We start from the raw sequence: 21,006 nt of genomic DNA, 5'->3' as shown, positions 1-21,006 counted from the left end.
AATGTAACATGAGATGTGAGAATAGACTTCAGTTCTCATACAGTGCTCTACTTCCATTCTCATATCCTCATGACATTTTATTGTAATTGATTGCTTAAATCATCTTTTCTGTTAGAGTATTATCTGAGGACCAGCGCTGTTTTATCACACCTATCCCTACTCTAGTACAGAGAAGCTACTTGAGAGACAGTAACTGAAACCTTGTTTCTAGATGCCACTTTCTGATTCATCACCCCTGGAATTCTTTGTGTTTCTAGAGTATAGTGGTTTATATGTGTGGATTCAAGATTATAACGACAAGCATTAGTGAGGATTCTTTTTATTTAATGACTTGAAAGTATTTCACAAGGTATCATAAACCTATTTTAGCATAGATTTCCAGGTCAGTTGTTCATTAAAAATGGCTCCGAAAGATAAATGGAACATGAATTCTCTTTTTCTTGGAACTGGTTTTGAGAGGACCCTATCATCTCTAATGTGGAAATAACAGCATTTTAGAAAAATTATTTTTTTTCCCTAGGATAATACAATTTGCTTAAAAAAACTGAACTTTAGATGATACCAAAATTTGGCTACCAAATGATTAAGGATAATCAATCTGCTGCAAGGTTTTTGGGTTGATCTCTATGATCATTCAGTAAGAGTGTATCCATGCTGTTCTATTCATAAATATACCTGAGTGCTGACCTTTACAGACAGCAATGAATAATGCATGATGTGTGTGTGTGTGTGTATATATATAATATATATACATATATACATATATAATATGTATATATCCACACACACATATATATAATGCTTCTAGGGAGTTTAAAAATAAAGAATAAAGAGAAGACTTAGTATCCTAGGAGACATTTGCTTTCCCTTTCTAGTTTTCTCTACTTTGTAAAATAGCTTCAGGATGAGAAAGTCATCTGAGGTCATGTACTTAGATTTACTTGAAAACATGAAAAAAAAAAAAATAGAAGCACAAACCTGTAAATCTCTTGGAGCAACAAGTGGGGAAGTACATATAAGTTGCTGTTAATATTTCCGTTAACGAACCAACCTAGTGAAATTAGGTTTAGAGAGCCATTGAAACTTAATATATTCGTTCATTCAATGAACATTTGTTTTGTGCTTATTATTGGTCAGTCATTTGATGCTGGGAATGCAATCCTGAGTGCAATAGTAGAAAATGGATAAATAAGGATACTAGGTGCTCTAATACCAGTATATGTTTTTACAGGGTATAGTGGGAACATAGAAGTGAGAAAAGTCTGCTCCACCTTAGGTAAAGATGGGAAGAGGAGGAAGGTAGGCAATAATTCACAGAGAACATGATCTTAGGGCTGAATCTTATAAAATAAAAGATAAACCTGAGAAAAGCCGTAGAACTGTAAAACAGCTCAGCATGTTTTGAAACCAGCAGATAGATAGGTATGACGGGTATGAAGACTGTACAAGGATGGAACAGAAGAAAACAATTCCTAGAGCTAGAAAGTAATTGGAAGTCAGGTGACAGGAGACCTTTGGGGCCTTTCTAAGGAGTTTGGATTTTATCCTGGAAGTAATGAGACATGAATTGACAGGACTTGTAATGTTAGGGATTGGGCTGCAAAAGGAAGGTGTCTGGAATGACTCTCGGCTTTATTTATGGTTTGAGTGGCTAGGTAGAGTGGTAGTCCCTGAAAAAAAGGATATATTTTGCATCTTTTGTGTGTTTACATCTTCACAACAGTTTTGTGAGGTAGTAAACATTATCATTTTATAAGGAAGAAAAGTGAAGACTTGTATAGGTTAAAGATTTTGTTTGATTTCTTGCAGCTAGTACTTGATGAAATCATATGGAACACAAGAGTTGTCTGATCCCAGGATCTGAGCTTGTAGCCACCGTTGTAGGCTTCCTCAAAGGCACTAGTAAACCACAGGATTTTCAAAAGTCGGAATTGACAAAGAGAAGAAGAAATATTATAACAAAGACTAAGGAAAAAAAACTGTTATATTTAAGGAGACATTAGTGCTAAGAAATTCTGCTAGAAACTAATCAGCACATATTTAATACCCACATATGCCATAATACAGATCTCTCTCACACACACACACACATACACACACATGCACGAACAAAAATAATTCAGTGTTAACTCAGTGATACACTTTTCTATTCATCCAATTATAATTTTCTCAAAATTCCATAATAAGGACACTTGTGGTAGCAGTTACATAATTAAACTACACATTTTCAAGGGTTTCATTTATGTATACAGCACTGGGTTAAAACTTCATAACATTTTTGAACCTATTAATTAGCTGGAAACTGGATTATTGTTTATTAACATTAACTCACTATCAATCAAAAACTGATGATGCGTCATTAGATTGCCATATTGTGTCAATTTTAGGAATTTATTTAGAATAAGTTTAGCAAGAACTTAGACTTTATTGGTTTATTAAATAAATCAATTTTGCTTCACAAGGCAATTTAGTGTCATATTGATGTTATTAGTATACATAATAATTTGGCAAACATGTAGTTTTTTGTTTTACTTTGAAAATTATGCATAGAAATAGATCTCTACAAATAAAGCTGATAGGGAAGAATTATGCAAAATAGCTGCAAGATTTTGTCGCATTTGTACACATTATAAAGGGTACAACTTGTATTTTCAGTAGTGATTTCCTATTAGTAACACTGGTCAGTGGTCATATTGAAAGAACTTGACTTTTTTTCTGTTGGTAGATTTTGCCTGTTTAATCATTTAAATCAAAATGGAACCTACAGGATGTGTCAGCCAAGTCACACACAAAAAAATACCAATAAAAATTTGCAAACATATTGCCCAACCTTCCAAATAAACCTAAAGAAATAAAAATAAAATTAAGAATACTATTTTGAGTATATCAAACTGACAAAAAATAAATAGAAACATGATTATCATACTGAGTATGGCAAAGACTTCAAAAAAATTATTGTCCTATACCACCAATAGTATCAAACTTTATTGAGAGTAACTTAGAAAAAGATGTACAGAGTCTTTCATGCCCGTGGTCCTAATGATCCTACCTTTTGAAATTTATTTATGATGACATTATGAGGAAAATCTAGTTGACTGTTACATTTTTATAATTAAGATAACCGTCATAGGAAATAGGACAATATTATGAATAACTTTGTGCCAATAAAATGTAAAAATGTAAGTGATATAGACACATTTCTAGAAAAACAAACTTACAAAAATGGATACATAAGTGAATAAATTATCAGAGTAGTCCTCTATTAAGTAGAAGCCATATGGGAAAAAAAAAAAAAAAAAAAAAAATCTTCCCACAGCAAATACCCCAGGTCCAGATATCTTTACCAGTGAATTTTACTTTGCATCATTTGATTTCTACTAAGTGTACTGCAGGATGTGGAGGAAGGAAAAGATGAGTTCATGGCTTTAAATCCTAATCCACAACCTCAGTAGGGATCCAGGAAACTTCTGTAATTGTCCTGGAAAACACAGACACACACAGAAATATCTCCTGTAGCTGCAGGGTTAAAATTTCTGAAAACCAAGCTTCAAGTCTGATCCTGTGGGCAGCTGAACTTACAAATGCAACAATGTGGGTGCATCTCAAAAACATGATGGAGAGCAAAACTGCCAGACACAAAAAGGATATACGGTCTAATTGCATTTCTGAAAAGATGAAAAAATAAAACCAACAAACCTTACAAGTTTTGATGGCATATTACAAACAAACAAACAAACAGCAAAGGGATTACCATAAATGTTAGGAGAGGAATTATCAAAATGGAGAAGGGAATAATAATTGGGAGAGGACCAGAGGGGACCGTCTCTGTGCTGGCCGTACTCTCTTCCTTGGCTTGACTAAGGTAACAAGGGTGATTGCCTTGTGATAGTTTTTTGAGCTATGCACTTATGTTCTGTGGAACTATCTATATATATATATGTATTATTTCTCAAAACCAAAAGGATTAAAAGGAACCCTGAAGGGTTTGCTATCTAACTGGGAAACAAAAGACAAGATCCTTAAATGACTGACAAGTCTCTAAATAATCTGGCCTCCTACTAATGGTTTGATGTCTCAATTTTTCTTCCTCTCTCTCCCTCTGCTCCTGAATCTACACATATAGAGTTGAACATGATCAGAGAAAACCCAACACTCATGCTGTCTGGTATCACTTGAGATTCATAACTACCAAACCTAAGAGGGAGCTTTAAAGCTGCAGTATTTTTTTCCTAGTCCATTCACTTGTCACTCACCAAGGTAACAATTTCATAACTCCTGTACAACCTTCAAGCCCTCCATTCCCTGATTTCACTGCCCCTCCTCACTCCACAGTAGCAGTTTTGCTTCCTCTTTGTACTGAGAAAATGGAAACAATTCCACTGGGTGGACACAAAGCTGTATCATCCACATCCCTTTTCACAAAAACAGCCTTATACCGTAGCTGCCGGGATCAGCAGATGTCTTCCAGCATTCAGCAACTATAAAGTCCATCTCACTTTTGGAGATCCCAGAATGCACCCTTCTAGGGGAAGCTCAAATCCAGTGTCCATTTCCAGGAGTGGTTGAGGGCAGCATAAAGGCTGGAGGAACAGATCCAGAGCTATCTTTGTGTTGGTTAAGTTTTGCCAGGCATGTACTGTAGTTTGAATTTCTCCTCCATCCATTTGTTTCCTCTCTCTCCCTTCCCTAAGTGTTGATCCCTAACACATATTCAGTATTCCAAACTCCATCTCAGTATTTGCTTCCAGTGAATCCAACCTGTGATACCTCAAACACATTCAGATTTCCATCACCATGTTCACCTACTAACTTGCTTTTTTCCTCAATATCCTATGACTGCCTTCTTTACAGAGTGTTTTTACTTAAAGCTAATCACTTCATTTGTGCACTGCCTTTGCTTACTGAGAGAGAGAACTCTAGCAATTCTTTCTCCCCTCGCCATTTTTTCCTTTTTGTAAAATTGCTATTATCTCTCCTTTATTATTATTTTTTTAATCTTTGCCTTGGTCCATTTCACCGGCTACTGAGCTGTTCTGCTTTCTTTTGCAAAATTATTAATAATCTCAGACTCCCAATTCCTCTTCTCTCATTTCCTCTGTAGCTTATTCTAATCAGGCTTCCCCCTCCATTAGTGGAAACTGCCCTTTTCAAAGTCATCAATGGCTTTTACAATGCAAACTATGATGGTCTGATCTCAGTCTTCATCATACTTAACTGCGTGATTGATAAAATTTTCTGCTCCTTAAAATGTTTCCCACTTGGCTTCCAGGACACCAAACTCTTTTACTTTTTTCTCCTCCTAGTTCACGGCTCACTCTCAGATGAGCCACCTAGTGCACAATTCCAAGAAATGCCGTTTACCTAGAGCAAAACACCAGCAGTGGCTCTACTTCTCGGTCCTCTTTTCTAATTGTTCTCTTTTCCCTGTCTCTTAAGGTAAGAGGGTCACATTTATGTTTTCTATGTACACATTTCTCTTCCAGACACTCAGACTCAGAAATGCACAAACCCCCTGACATCTTTATTTAAATGACTAATAGATACATTAATGTGTCCAAAATGAATTCTAAATTCATCCCAAACTTGCACCACTGGACATTTCTGCTCCCTCAGTTTATGACAACTCCATCCTTCCAGTTGCTCAAGCTCGTTCTATTTCATTTTATTTTGTGTTTCAAAACAAAACAAAATAGAAGAACAATAAGGATTGTATATTACTTTTACTTTATGCTCAGAGATGGGGAGGGAATAATGGTGGTTAAAGAATTAACCTACTTTCCAATTCTCTAGGGATAGCACTCTGAATTTAAATATTTCAAATGGGTTGACAACCGTCAAAGACATTTTCCCACTACTTCCTCCCTCTCCTCTGGTATTCAATTCCTTTCTAACTTGACTCATATTCACCTATTTCTTTAACACCAAATCAGTCTTTCAGCTTTATATCTAGAAGTATATATTCAACACTTGTCACTTGTGAAAAAAACAAAAGGTAGTTATGCAATAGATGAAGTTATGTCCAGAAATCTACCAAAAAGAGATTTTTTTGCCAGATATAAATTAATAAGGAGTTTTCTGAGGAACTTTCAAAAAGGAATTTTTGGAGTTTACCTTTTTAAAAATGTTTCCGGTGTTTAATATGTGAAGAGGAATACAATTTCTGGTTATTATAGAGGGAGAAACAAAACTCAAGCAGCTCTATCCGTTTTTATGTAGGCCTTTAGTCCATTTTTTAAACTATAAATAAATCCCTAGAGATTATGGTTTCAGGTTCCTAAGACTAAATATGTAAATAACTACGCTACAAAGTGCTAGAGCTCATCAATTGTGAGTTACAAAAATCCATAGTAGAGTTTAACTTGATGGAAACAAAAATAGGAAAACCAAAAACAAAACGGAAAGATTAAAATCTTGTCTCTAGTTCCTTTCCTCTTTCAGTGGAAATGTATTAAAGCAAATAAACATCACTTGTGCTTGACCTTAGATTTCCAGAGCAGTAACAGAATATACAAAATTCATGTACAAGTTAACTTTCAAAATTAAGATGATGATACAGTAGTTCCCCCTGAGCCTTGGGGGATGTGTCCCAAGACCCCAGTGGATGCCCGAAATCACAAATAGTAGCCAACCCTATATATATACACCATGATTTTTCCTATACTTACATACCTATGATAAAGTTTAATTTAGGAAATAGGCACAGTAAGAGATTAACAACAATAAAAATAAAATAGGACAATTATAACAACATTTTGTAGTAAGAGTAATGTGAATGTGTTCTCTGTCTCTCTCTCAAAATACCTGATTTTACCTCAACTATTTTCAGACCATGGTTGACTGAAGGTAACTGAAACCATGAAAAGTGAAACCGCAGAATTGGGGAGAGTACCGTATCCGCAAATGATGCTATGGCTGGTGATGCTAACAGCAAGGCTACCAGCCTAGTCAGGCATTCTTATCCATAGAAGAGTTGCCATGGGAACCTCATGGCAACCCACAGATTTCAAGTACTGTATGTTCTGCCTAAATAAATAATGAAAAGCTATCTTCTTATTTAATGTTCTCCATATCTACATACTTAATAGGGCAGGATACTACCTCTAAACAAAGGTAAAAATGAGAGACATACAAAAATAATATAAGGATTACATCTCTGCATTTTAAAAGCACATTGCATGTTAAGTAATTATGTTTTCATTTCATTCTGGATCAGAAGATCAGATACACATCACTGCTTATTCAGACCTCACCTGATCCTATTTATAGGCCCCTCTCAAACTCACTGAAGATGGGAGTAATCTCTATATCTATGCAGAGTGTGAGGTAATTCTGGGAGACACCTTTCTGTGCAAAATGTCAGGTGTTAGCTCCCCATGGAGGAACTCTGTCCTTGACACTTGATGACCTCACAGAAACAAGTGATAGCATTCTTGTCTTAGGCTGTGAGGTAGGGTTAGATGATCCTCACTTTTCTGTTACCACTTGTGTTCTTTCTGTATGTGCTTTTTAAATTCACTACATAATAGAAAAATGCTTTGAATACATTATCAACCTCACAATAAGAGGATTTTTTTTCTTCCTAAACATATTGAAATATTTTAGACACTAGAAAATAAAGGATTTTAATGAATGGAGTGTAACTATTTAAAACTTTTTCCTTCTTTCCCCAAAGTGAATAAATAACAATTGTAGGCTATGTAGGAAACTCAGACTAGCGTAGGCAGATAATATTAGTTTTTTAATCACGAAATTATTTTAAGTGCATTTGAGAGAATTTATGATATAAATTCTCTTAATTTTATATTTGATAAGAAATATAAAGATAGAAGCTAATGAACAGGGAGAAGAACTAAGTATTCTTGAGTTGTTTGTGAAAGTAATAATTTAATCTAAGTTATATTCACTTAGCCGCTGCAAGATTAAGTTTCTATGTGGAAAAAAAAAGGTGAAAAGGAGAGCACCAAAACCTTACGTGACTGGAGTTGATTTAATGGAATGTTTCTGCTCCTCACTGAAATGCCTCAGAATGTGGTAAGTACAGTCAGAAAGTTTTTAATATTTACTGTCAACATACAGTAAAGATTTAGGAAGAGAAAGGAGGGAATAGGGAACTCTGTCTTCCTAAGCCTAATTTCATTAAGGAACTTAACAAAGGGAAAAGACGCTAAGCTATTTTCTTGTAAGAAACTCACCTGAAAAGGGATCCAAATATGAACAAGAACAATCACTTAGCACTGACTTCTTAAGAAGATATGTTTTCCTCTGGCACATAATGCCTGGCACATAGTAGGCCCCAGGGAATATTCACTGAATGAGGGAATGCATGATAGAATACATTAGAGAGTGTATTTTTGCCTGCATTACTTTAATTGAATACATTTTAAGAATAATATGTTACTCTTTGAAATTCCATATTCTTCTTTCTATTAATTTTATAAAGCATAATGAAAGAAAATACCAATGAAACTCCTTTTATTTTAATTATTTTAATTGTAAAGATTTCTTGATTTATCAACTAATATGGAGGAAATTTTTGACCAAGTGAAAAAACAGGTTAGTGTAAATCTTAGCAATTATTACCTTAATCTATAACTGATTTCTCTTATTGAATTCAGTGCTCAACATTTGAACATTATTTTCTTTTCGAAATTGAAGTTGGGGAGTAAGAGATGTTCTCCAGGTGTCAACTGTTGTCTTAGGAGGCTTCAAAAGAAACATGAGCAAGCTATTGGCTAATGGGTTTGAATTAATGGTTATTGGAAAGTTAAAAATGTACTATATGCCATCATCTAGGTATCTACAGCCATTTCTCTGTTCTTTCTCCATGTCCTTGTCCCTCATTCGTCTAAAATCCATCCCTGCCTATAAGCAATTACAGTGAAAAATGCTGGAGTAGAATGACATAAGATCTTTAAGGTCAAGGGCCAGGTGATTTCAGATACTATGACTTTTCAGAAAGCCCAAAGAAGTTATTTCCTTACTTACATCACTATTGATGTATGCAAATTATGATGCATGCAGGAAGAAAAAAAATTTTCTTAATTTCCACACTCAGGCAAGCTAAACACTTTGAAATATACTTGACAATGTTCTGCAGTATTGGAAGTAGTATCTACTTCTGATGTTTCAATTCCTGTATGTCAAACATTATCAAAGAGGGCAATATCGCCCCCAAGGGGATGAAACTTCATTATTGGAAGGTGGAAAATTCTTATCTCTTTAATGTACAATATTAAGCACAGACATACATACAGTAATTACAGATACAGCATATCTGGGGTATTATAATTTCATAGTGGGGGATTAGGGAAAAAATGTCTAAAAAGGCTCCTTGGCAAGCAGGGTGGAGGGGATAACCAAAAAAGCTTAAGAAACACTATTGTACATTGTGCTTTCCATTTATTAAAAAAATCTTATTCCCCCCCAGGTTCAGGCTAATGGAACAAATGATAGAGAACTAATAGTTCTATGGGAACCATTTTTTTAAATAGTCGAGCAATGTAGGACTCTCAGGTAAAAGCTTCTTTACAGACTGTGCTTAGATCTGGGACTGAAGTGAGGTCCTTATTGTTTGAATTGTAGTCAAGTCATTGCTACAAGCCAATCTAAACCTGAAACAGAAAGAGAGAAAGCTCTGTCCTGGAGAGAAAATTGCATAGCGAGAACATAGTGTACCTGGACACAGAGTGAAAGAGCAGGCTGAAGGAGGCTGCTGCATCTGAGCACAGGCTGGTCTCAGCAAGTACACGCAGAGACCTGCTTTGGGGCCCAGTGATTCCCCTCTACTAGCGAAATGACATAGTAAGTATCAAGAGTCTCAAAGGGCTGGACGTGGTGGCTCATGCCTGTAATCCCAACCCTTTGGGAGGTCAAGGCGGGCGGATCACTTGAAGTTCAGAGCTTAAGACCAGCCTGATCAGCAAGGTGAAACCCCAACTCTACTAAAACTAGAAAAATTAGCCGGGTGTGGTGGCGGGTGCCGGTAATCCCAGCTACTCGGCAGACTAAGGCAGGAGAATCACTTGAACCAGGAGGCGGAGGTTGCAGTTAGCCGAGATTGCACCACTGCACTCCAGCCTGGCGGACAGAGCGAGACTCCATCTCAAAAGAAAAAAAAAAAAGGAAAAAAAAAAAAAGGAAAACCTCAAATTAACTACTTTTTCTAAGAACGGTAGGTGCGGAGAAATAACGCTGAAATGTATCATTTTTTGAAAATATGAGAAAAGAATGGAGGATTCTCTCAAATGTGTGGTACTACAAATTGAAATGAATTTTGTCAACTACTTTTGCCTAATTCGCCACCGATAAATAGATCTTTATTTTAGATTTCTATGTATAAGTTAATATTCATCTAACACTCAGGTGTTTTTTTTTTTTCTATGTTGTTCTGTAAATACCTCAGAAAACATAAAATTAACTCTTGATTGTTTTTCTCAATTATTTATTAATTCAAAGAATTCTTTTTCCATTTTTAGGCTGAAATCTTATCGGATAATTCTGTATTAGTATAAGAAACAAGTGAGCAGAGAAAAATACAGGAATGAAAAGAAAAAAATGAATGACTAGTTACTATTCATGTTATTTCAGTAGTTCTTTTTCATTACTACAGAAAACAGAAACGCTAGACTAGTGTTGTCCAATGAAATACCCTGCTGTGATGGACAGGAACTATATAGGCACTTTCTAATACGAAAGTGCTACCTATTTGGAATTACGTTCTTGAAGTGCAGCAGTGGGACTGAAGGACTGAAGTATTAAATTTAAATTTTAATTAAATTTGGCATATAGTCACTTGGGGCTAGTGCCTTACCATATTGGTCAGTGCAACACTTAGATTCTGAGGATGTTTGGCATACTTTAATTTACAAAATCAAATTCTGTAGTTTGCAATAATGTAATAAGAAAACTGGCAAACCATTGCGAGTTTTACTCACTACACATATTTGGGCTCCTAGGTTAATATTATGTCTTTGTTTGCGAAAACTGTCAATAGTGGTCTCCTGGTTCAAATCTAAATATGGAGGCCTCCCACAGGTGTGGTTATGAAAATGCATTGATCAATTGCGTGTTTCTTACACAAAAAACTAAAGTCCCTTAAATGAGTAGACTAATATTAAAGAATATTAGTATTGATATGTTTAAATGAAATATGCAACTTAGAACAAAATGTTTAGAGGTAAACATTTCAAGATATAATTGGCACCTTGCTCATAATTTTCCTTATTCTCAATCATAACTTAAGCCTAATTCTCAACAGAAGTTGAATTAGAGCTTGCATTCTGTGACAAAACCTAGCAGACAATTATTGAACACTGCAAAAATAAACATGTTTTCCACATCTACTAAAAGATTTAAGACAGATACAAGCCAGACAAGTCCAAATATTTTACTTATAAAATGCAATATATTTGTTTAGCCAAAAGGAAATATATCTTATTTGAGTTAAATAAGTATTTTATTTTGTAGGAATGAAATTTTGCTTATAACATAATGAAAATGTAATGCACTCTGTTTATGATCTTAAAATTATTTCCAACAGATTTTTATAGCAATAATAATATTAGACTATCTTAAAGTCTAGAGACAACATGAGAGAGGATATTCATATTAATTGGTTAAATATTAAATAGATGACACATTTTTAGTTAAGGGTCACAGATAATAACTTCAAAAGTGACAAGTTTCAGCTTGTGATTATTCTCTTTGTTGCCTCCAATTTTTACTTTAGGAGCTATTTACAGGTAGCATTTATTAAGCATTTTAAACTATGCACCAGGCACTGTGTTAAGTGGTAATCGGATAGATGTTATCTTACTTAATGTTTATAATAATGCTATTGTATCACAGCTGTTATTATCTGAATTACATCATGAAGTAAACTGCAGTTCACAGTGATTAACTTACCAGGGCTCACACAGCCAGCAAATTGCAGAGCTGAGATTTGCATCAGGCTCTGCCTCAGTCCAGAGCCCATGGCTCACATCTTAACCTCTACACCAACTGCCTCTTAAGAATTTTCCAGTATATATCAATACACACCAGGAACAATAATAGAGACTTCAAACTAATGATTAAAGAGTAGGGAGCTGCTGATGCCTTGGTATACGCTGCAAGAATAACACTTTTAATGAAAGATGAAGAAAGATTTTTGCTGAATCTAATAAAGAAAATGTCAACAACTGGTTTTGTTTTGGTTTGGTTTTCTGAAACATAATTTCCCAATGCACAAAAAAGCACTGAGCAAATTGTTGAGTTATGGATATAATTAAGTTAGGTTTCCCTTATGCACAAATAATAGCTTTTCTAATCATTTATACTAAAAATCACCACAAATTTCACAAGATCTAAGTGATCAACATTGAAAGTGGAAAGATTGCTCTGCCAGGATTCTTATGGAACCTCTTGCTTTGCTGTTATTCAGAAAACAAAGCGTATCACTTTTATTGCATTGTAAATTGTTCCTTAGTGATCCTTCTTTCTGACTGGCTAATTAGCGAATTCAGAGTCTGGGATGGGTGAGTCTTCTTAAATATAAATATCTATTCTTGATACTTTACTATAGCTGAGTAATTTCAGAAATAAAAACAACATCTTTGTATGTCCAAGGTTGGTTATATTCAGTAAAACTGGAAACAAAATGAGATCACAGGTAAGAAATATATCAGAATCCAATATTAACCCAATATTAACCATATTTTTATAGCCATTTTTACAATAATATCTTTTTTCACTGAGTGTGTATGTTCAAATTTATTGAAAACCCATTTTTATGAATTGGTAAGTACACCAAATATGGCATTAATAGAACTATAGCCTTAACTACATGCTTATTGTCAGGCCTCTGAGCCCAAGCTAAGCCATCATATCCCCTGTGACCTGCACGTATACACCTAGACGGCCTGAAGCAAGTGAAGAATCAGAAAAGAAGTGAAAATGGCTGGTTCCTGCCTTAACTGATGACATTCCACCATTGTGATTTGTTTCTGCCCCACCTTAACTGAGCGGTTGACCTTGTGAAATTCCTTCTCCTGGCTCAGAAGCTCCCCCACTGAGCACCTTGTGACCCCCACTCCTGCCCACAGGAGAACAACTGTTGGCCAGTTAAAAGCGACTAGCACGGCCACAGGACTAAAGACATGGGTGTCAAGCTTTTTGGGAAACGGCTCTCTAACAACTTCTGACTCTTTGGAGTTGGGAGCATTGGTTTGCCTGGAATCAGCTTCCGCTTTTCCTGTACTTCAGGGCTGAGATGAGGTTCGACAGAGAGGAAAGCCATTCAGCTCCAGGGTCCTGACAACAAGTTGGTTGACCCTGCGGCCATAAGTGGAACTCTCAAAGGCATGTCACCCAAGTGAGACTCGCCCATCTATTCTATCTACCCTGACCCTTGCCTCCTGGTTCCTAATGCCTGCCAGACAAACTTTCTCTCGCCTCTCTTCTCTGAGACTAGTCCTGCTTCTAAAAATCACTCCCTGTCTCTGGTGCTTTTCTAGTTTTTCCTATAAGAATGATTTCTAAACCTCAGGACTCTGTTATCTTCTTTAGGCACCCAGGCTCACCAATCAGAAAGATATAATTTTTGCCCAAAGCCCCATCATAGGGGGGACTATCTGGAATTTTAGGATCCCTCTTCAGACTAGCAGGCCTAACAAAAGCTATTCCTGAAGCTAGGATATGGGGAGCCTCAGAAATTGTATCCTTCCTATTCATATAAGTGAGGACAAAAGGCATCACTCTTCCAACTCTAGAGATTCCTCCCCTCCCTCAGGGTATGGCCCTCCACTTCATTTTAGGGGCATAACATCTTAATAGGACGGGGTAAGGTCCCATACTAACAGGAGAATGCTTAGGACTCTTAACAGGTTTTTGAGAATGCACCAGTAAGGGCCAGTAAATCTGACCTTCCTCGGTCCTCCTTGTGGTCTGAGAGGAAAACTAGTGTTTCTGCTGCTGTATCAGTGAACCCAACTATTCCAATCAGCAGGGTCCAGGGACTGTTGCGGGTTCTTGGGCAGGGGGAGAAACAAAACAAACCAAAACCGTGGGCGGTTTTGTCTTTCAGATGGAAAACACTCAGGCATCAACAGGCTCACCCTTGAAATGCATCCTAAGTCATTGGGACCAATTTGACCCACAAACCCTGAAAAAGAGATGGCTCATTTTTTTCTGCACTATGGCCTGTTCCCAATATTCTCTCTCTGATGGGGAAAAATGGCCACCTGAGGGAAGTATAAATTACAATACTATCCTGCAGCTTGACCTTTTCTGTAAGAGGGAAGGCAAATGCAGTGAAATACCTTATGTCCAAGCTTTCTTTTCATTGAAGGAGAATACACAACTATGTAAAATTTGCAATTTACATCCCACAGGAGGACCTCTCAGCTTACCCCCATATCCTAGCCTCCCTATAGCTCCCCTTCCTATTAATGATAATCTTCCTCTAATCTTCCCCACCCAGAAGGAAATAAGCAAAGAAATCTCCAAAGGACCACAACTGCACCCCCACCCCCCGCCACCCCGGGCTATTGGTTATGTCCCCTTGAAGCTGTAGGGGGAGGGGAATTTGGCCCAACCCAGGTGCATGTCCCCTTCTCCCTCTCTGATTTAAAGCAAATCAAGGCAGACCTGGGGAAGTTTTTAGATGATCCTGATAGGTACATAGATGTCCTACAGGGTCTAGGGCAAACCTTTGATCTCGCTTGGAGAAATGTCAAGCTATTGTTAGATCAAACCCTGGCCTTTAATGAAAAGAATGCGGCTTTAGTTGCAGCCCGAGAGTTTGGAGATACCTGGTATCTTAGTCAAGTAAATGATAGAATCACTGCTGAAGAAAGGGACAAATTCCCTACTGGTCAGCAAGCCGTCCCCAGTATGGATCCCCACTGGGACCTTGACTCAGATCATGGGGACTGGAGTCATAAACATCAGTTGACCTGTGTTCTAGAAAGACTAAGAAGAATTAGGAAAAAGCCCATGAATTATTCAATGATGTCCACCATAACTCAGGGAAAAGAAGAAAATCCCTCTGCCTTCCTTAAGCGGCAATGAGAGGCCTTAAGAAAATATACTCCCCTGTCGCCCGAATCACTTGAGGGTCAATTGATTCTAAAAGATAAGTTTATTACCCAGTCAGTCTCAGATATCAGGAGAAAGCTCCAAAAGCAAGCCCTGGGCCCTGAACAAAATCTGGAGATATTATTAAACCTGGCAACCTCGGTGTTCTATAGTAGGGAACAAGAGGAACAGGCCCAAAAGGAAAAGCGAGATCAGAGAAAGGCCGCAGCCTTAGTCATGGCCCTCAGACAGGTGGTTCAGAGAGGACAGAAAATGGAGCAGGCCAATGACCCAGTAGGGCTTGTTATCAGTGTGGTTTACAAGGACACTTTTAAAAAGATTGTCCAATGAGAAAGAAGCTGCCCCCTTGTCCATGTCCGCTGTGCCTAGGCAATCACTGGAAGGTGCACTGCCCCAGAGGACAAAGGTTCTCTGGGTCGGAAGCTCCCAACCAGATGATCCAACAACAAGATTGTGAGTGCCCTGGGCAAGTGCCAGCTCATGTCATCACCCTCACTGAGCCCCGGGTATGTTTAACCATTGAGGGTCAGAAAATTGACTTCCTCCTGTACACTGGTGCAGCATTCTCAGTGTTAATCTCCTGTCCTGGACGACTGTCCTCAAGGTCCGTTACCATCTGAGGAATCCTGGGACAGCCTGTAACCAGGTATTTCTCCCACCTCCTCAGTTGTAATTGGAGACTGTTCTTTTCACATGCCTTTCTTATTATGCCTGAAAGTCTCACACCCTTATTAGGGAGAGATATATTAGCCAAAGCTGGAGCTATTATCTACATGAACATGAGTAACAAGTCATCCATTTGTTGTCCCCTGCTTGAGGAGGGAATCAACCCTGAAGTCTGGGCATTGGAAGGACAATTTGGAAGGGCAAAATATGCCTGCCCAGTCCAAATCAGGGTAAAAGACCCCACCACTTTTCCTTATCAAAAGCAATATCCTTTAAGGCCTGAAGCTCATAAAGGATTACAGGATATTGTTAAATGTTTAAAAGCTCAAGCCTTAGTAAGGAAATGCAGCAATCCCTGCAACATCCCAATGAGGCAGTAATTCCTCTATATCCAGTTGTACCCAACCCCTATACGTTGCTCTCTCAAATACCAGAGGAAGCAGAATGGTTCACGGTTCTGGACCTCAAGGATGCCTTCTTCTGTATTCCCCCGCACTCTGACTCCCAGTATCTCTTTGCCTTTGAGGATCCCACAGATCACACGTCCCAACTTACGTGGACGGTCTTGCCCCAGTGGTTTAGGGATAGCCCTCACCTGTTTGGTCAGGCACTGGCCCAAGATCTAGGCCACTTCTCAAGTCCAGGCACTCTGGTCCTTCAGTATGTGATGATTTACTTTTGACTACCAGTTCAGAAGCCTCATGCCAGCAGGCTACTCTAGATCTCTTGAACTTTCTAGCTAATCAAGAGTACAAGGCGTCCAGGTCGAAGGCCCGGCTTTGCCTACAGCAGGTCAAATATCTAGGCCTAATCTTAGCCAGAGGAACCAGGGCCCTCAGCAAGGAATGAACACAGCCTGTACTGTCTTATCCTCACCCTAAGACATTAAAACAGTTGCGAGGGTTCCTTGGAATCACCGGCTTTTGCCATCTGTGGATCCCTGGATACAGCGAGATAGCCAGGCCCCTCTATACTATAATCAAGGAGACCCAGAGGGCAAATACTCATCTAGTAGAACGGGAACCAGGGGATAGAAACAGCCTTCAAAACCTTAAAGCAGGCCCAAGTACAAGCTTCAGTTTTAAGCCTTCTCACAGGACAAAACTTCTCTCTATACATCACAGAGAGCACAGGGATAGCTCTTGGGATCCTTACTCAGACTCGTAGGACAACCCCACAACCAGTGGCTTACCTAAGTAAGGAAATTGATGTAGTAGCAAAAGGCTGGCCTCAATGTTTATGAGTAGTTGCGGCAGTCACCGTCTTACTGTCAGAGACTATCAAAATAATACAACGAAAGGATCTCACTGTCTGGATTACTAATGATGTAATGGCATACTAGGTGCCAAAGGAAGTTTATGACTATCAGACAACCGCCTACTTAGATACCAGGAGCTACTCCTTGAGGGACTGGTGCTTCAAATATGTACACGCGTGGCCCTCAACCCTGCCACTTTTCTCCCAGAGAATGGGGAACCAATCACGCATGAGTGCCAACAAATTATAGTCCAGACGTTTGCCGCCAAAGATAATCTCTTAGAAGTTCCCTTAGCTAATCCTGACCTTAACCTATATACCGATGAAAATTCATTTGTGGAGAATGGGCTACAAAGGGCAGGTTATGCCATAGTTAGTGATATAACCATACTTGAAAGTAAGCGTCTTCCCCCAGGGACCAGCGCCTAGTTAGCAGAACTAGTGGCACTTACCCAAGCCTTAGAACTGGGAAAGGGAAAAAGAATAAATGCGTATATAGATAGCAAGTATGCTTATCTAATCCTATATGCCCACGCTGCAATATGGAAAGAAAGGGAGTTCCTAACCTCTGGGGGAACCCCCATTAAATATCACAAGGAAACCATGGAGTTATTGCACACAAAAACCCAAAAAGGTGGCAGTCTTACACTGCCAAAGCCATCAAAAGGGGAAGGAGAGGGGAGAAGAGCAGCATAAGCATCTGGCAGAGGCAGGGAAAGAGCAGCAGAAAGGAAAGAGAGAAAGAGACAGAAAATCAGAGAGAGAGACAGAGAGACAAAGAGGGAGTCAGAAAGAGAGACAAAGAGACAGAAAGTCAGAGAGAGGAAGAGACAAAGAGGGAGTCAGAAAGAGACAAGAAGTCAAAGACAAAGAAAGAGAAATGGAAGTAGTAAAGAAAAACAGGGTACCCTATTCCTTTAAATGCCAGGGTAAATTTCTGTGTACCCAACCAAGGCATATTCTTCTTATGTGGAACATCGGCCTATATCCGCCTCCCCACTAACTGGACAGGCACCTGCACGTTAGTCTTTCTAAGTCCCAACATTAACATTGCCCCAGGAAATCAGACCCTATCAGTACCCCTCAAAGCTCAAGTCTGTCAGTGCAGAGTCAAACAACTAATACCCCTACTTATAGGGTTAGGAATGGCTACTGCTACAGGAACCGGAATAGCCAGTTTATCTACTTCATTATCCTACTACCACACACTCTCAAGGGATTTCTTAGACAGTTTGCAAGAAATAACAAAATCTCTCCTTACTCTACAATCCCAAATAGAGTCTTGGCGAGCAGTGACTCTCCAAAACCGCTGAGGCCTAGACCTTCTCACTGCTGAGAAAGGAGGACTCTGCACCTTCTTAGGGGAAGACTGTTGCTTTTACACTAACTAGTCAGGGATAGTAGGAGATGCCACCTGGCATTTACAGGAAAAGGCTTCTGAAATCACGCAACGCCTTTCAAACTCTTATACCAACCTCTGGAGTTGGGCAACATGGCTTCTCCCCTTTCTAGGTCCAGTGACAGCCATCTTGCTGTTACTCGCCTTTGGACCCTGTGTTTTTAACCTTCTTGTCAAATTTGTTTCCTCTAGAATGGAGGGCATCAAGCTACAGATGGTCTTACAAATGGAACCCCAAATGAGCTCAACTAACAACTTCTACCGAGGATCCCTGGACTGACCCGCTGGCCCTCCCACTAGCCTAAAGAGTTCCCCTCTGGAGGACACTACAACTGCAGGGCCCCTTCTTTGCCCCTATCCAGCAGGAAGTAGCTAGAGTGGTCATCAGCCAAATTCCCAACAGCAGTTGGGGTGTCCTATTTAGAGAGGGGATTGAGAGGTGACAACGTGCTAGCAGCCCTTGCTGCTCTCAGCACCTCCTCAGTCTCAGCGTCTGCTCTGGCTGCACTGGAAGAGCCCTTCAGCCTGCCGCTGCTCTGTGGGGGCCCCTCTCTGGGGCTGGCCGAGGTCGAAGGTGGCCCTCTGCTTGTGAGGAGGTGTGGAGGGAGAGGTGCAGGTGGGAGCCAGGGCTGTACATGGCACTTGTGGGCCTGCGCAGGTTCCAGGTGGGTGCAGGCTTGGCAGGCCCCGCACTCGGCATGGCCAGCTGGCACCTGCTGGACTTGATTGGGGGACTGAGCTCCCTCTGGGCTGCCAGAGTGCCCGGGCTAGGTGCCACAAAGTCCAATGGCAAGTGCCAATGAGAGGTGAAGCTGGCTGGGCTTCTGGGTCAGGTGGGGACTTGGAGAACTTTTCTGTCTAACTAAAGGATTGTAAACGCACCAATCATCACTCTGTGTCTAGATAAATATTTGTAAACGCACCAATCAGCACTCTGTATCTAGTTAATCTGGTGGGGACTTGGAGCACTTTTGTGTCTAGCTAAAGGTCAGGTGGGGACTTGGATAACTTTTCTGTCTGGCTAAAGGATTGTAAACACACCAGTGAGCACTCTGTGTCAAGCTAAAGGGTTGTAAACGCACCAATCAGCACTCTGTAAAACGGACCAATCAGCTCTCTGTAAAATGGACCAATCAGCAGGATGTGGGTGGGACCAGATAAGGGAATAAAAGCAGGCCACCTGAGCCAGCAGCGGCAACCAGCTGGGGTTCCCTTCCATACTGTGGAAGCTTTGTTCTTTTGCTCTTCACAATAAATCCAATAAATGTTGCTGCTGTTCACTCTTTTGAGTGTATGCTGCCTTTATGAGCTGTAACACTCACCACGCAGGTCTGCAGTTTCACTCCTGAAGCCAACGAGACTGTGAACCAACCATTAAGGACGAACACCTCCAGACAGGAGAAACGAACAACTCCAGACGTGCCACCTTAAGAGCTGTAACACTCACCGCGAAGGTCTGTAGCTTCTCTCCTGAAGCCAGTGAGACCACGAACCCACTGGAAGGAAGAGACTCTGCACACGTCCAAACATCAGAAGGAACAAACTCCAGACACACCATCTTTAAGAGCTGTAACACTCACCGTGAGGGTCCGAGGTTTCATTCTTGAAGTCAGTGAGACCAAGAACCCACCAATTCCAGACACAGTTTGAACAAGCAAGTAGAAGATATATTCCCTATATGCAACAAGCTTACAATTTAGTTGTAAACAAACAGCTAAGAACAAAGAAAAATTTCAAGTCCATACATAAAAACTCTACTAATCACAATTTGTGTGCTCAATAAAAATGAATCAGTTTGGTTGTCATTGTTTTAATAATAGTCAACAAAGACTCAAGTGAGCAGGAGTATAGAATAAAAGAAAAAATGTAAACTCCCTGTGAGTTTGTGTCATTTTATATTATAGGAGATTAGACTTGGACTTTTTTTGACTTTTCAGTGTTGAAACACAGACATGAAGCCTCTTTTTTTCCCTTTATCTTCAGCCCTATTTCTGCTTTATATATTGAGGATAAAAACAGGGAGAAATAATCAGAAAAAAAACAGGGGCTGTTTTATTTTTTCTTTTGGTAGTTCACCCTATGATAGATGAAAGAAGAAGAAACTGAATTTGAAGTCACAGCCTGCAGCAAAAAGAAAGTCCTTAGTTGTTTACTCCAAAAGAAATCTCTGAGATCAGTACTGTTCAAATCCCGGTATCTCAGAACTGAAGCATCTGAAAGAAATTAAGAGTGTTTCTCTGAAGCTGGAAAGATAAGTGATGAATAAGAAGAACCATAAACAAAAGTTAAGTGATAAGTGCATTGATTTTGATTTAGGTTTTTGTTTAACTTAAAGACTTCTTCTATAAGAAAGTAAACTTAACTGTTGAATGTTTAAGTTGCCCTTAGTAAAGGTTTGTTTTGAAAAATGAAGAAAGCCTGGTTAGCTTTCACTCAAACAAACCATTACAGTAGAATAAATAGGTATTGTCCTACTCCTGGGGCTGGGACCAGCGTACCTCTGTCAGCTGATGGGTGGCACACGTTGGTTGTACCAAAAATTTTCCAAGTTCCAAATTTTTCTTGGCAGAACCTCTTGAAAGATGGTACAGAATGACTCAAGAAAGCTC

The 21,006-nt window shown here is 39.2% G+C and overlaps 1 long non-coding RNA gene across 1 annotated transcript in view; it reads right to left on the bottom strand.

The window, feature by feature from the left end:
• Positions 1-21,006, bottom strand: part of LOC106998558 (uncharacterized) — a 74,871-nt gene that overhangs the window by 2,172 nt on the left and 51,693 nt on the right. The window lies entirely within an intron of this gene.

The sequence above is a fragment of the Macaca mulatta genome, chromosome 5 (genome assembly GCF_049350105.2).
Source record: "Macaca mulatta isolate MMU2019108-1 chromosome 5, T2T-MMU8v2.0, whole genome shotgun sequence".
NCBI classification, from domain to species: Eukaryota; Metazoa; Chordata; class Mammalia; order Primates; family Cercopithecidae; genus Macaca; species Macaca mulatta.
The sequence above is the reverse complement of the archived record's forward strand: the minus strand, read 5'-3'. Positions and strand labels throughout refer to the sequence as shown.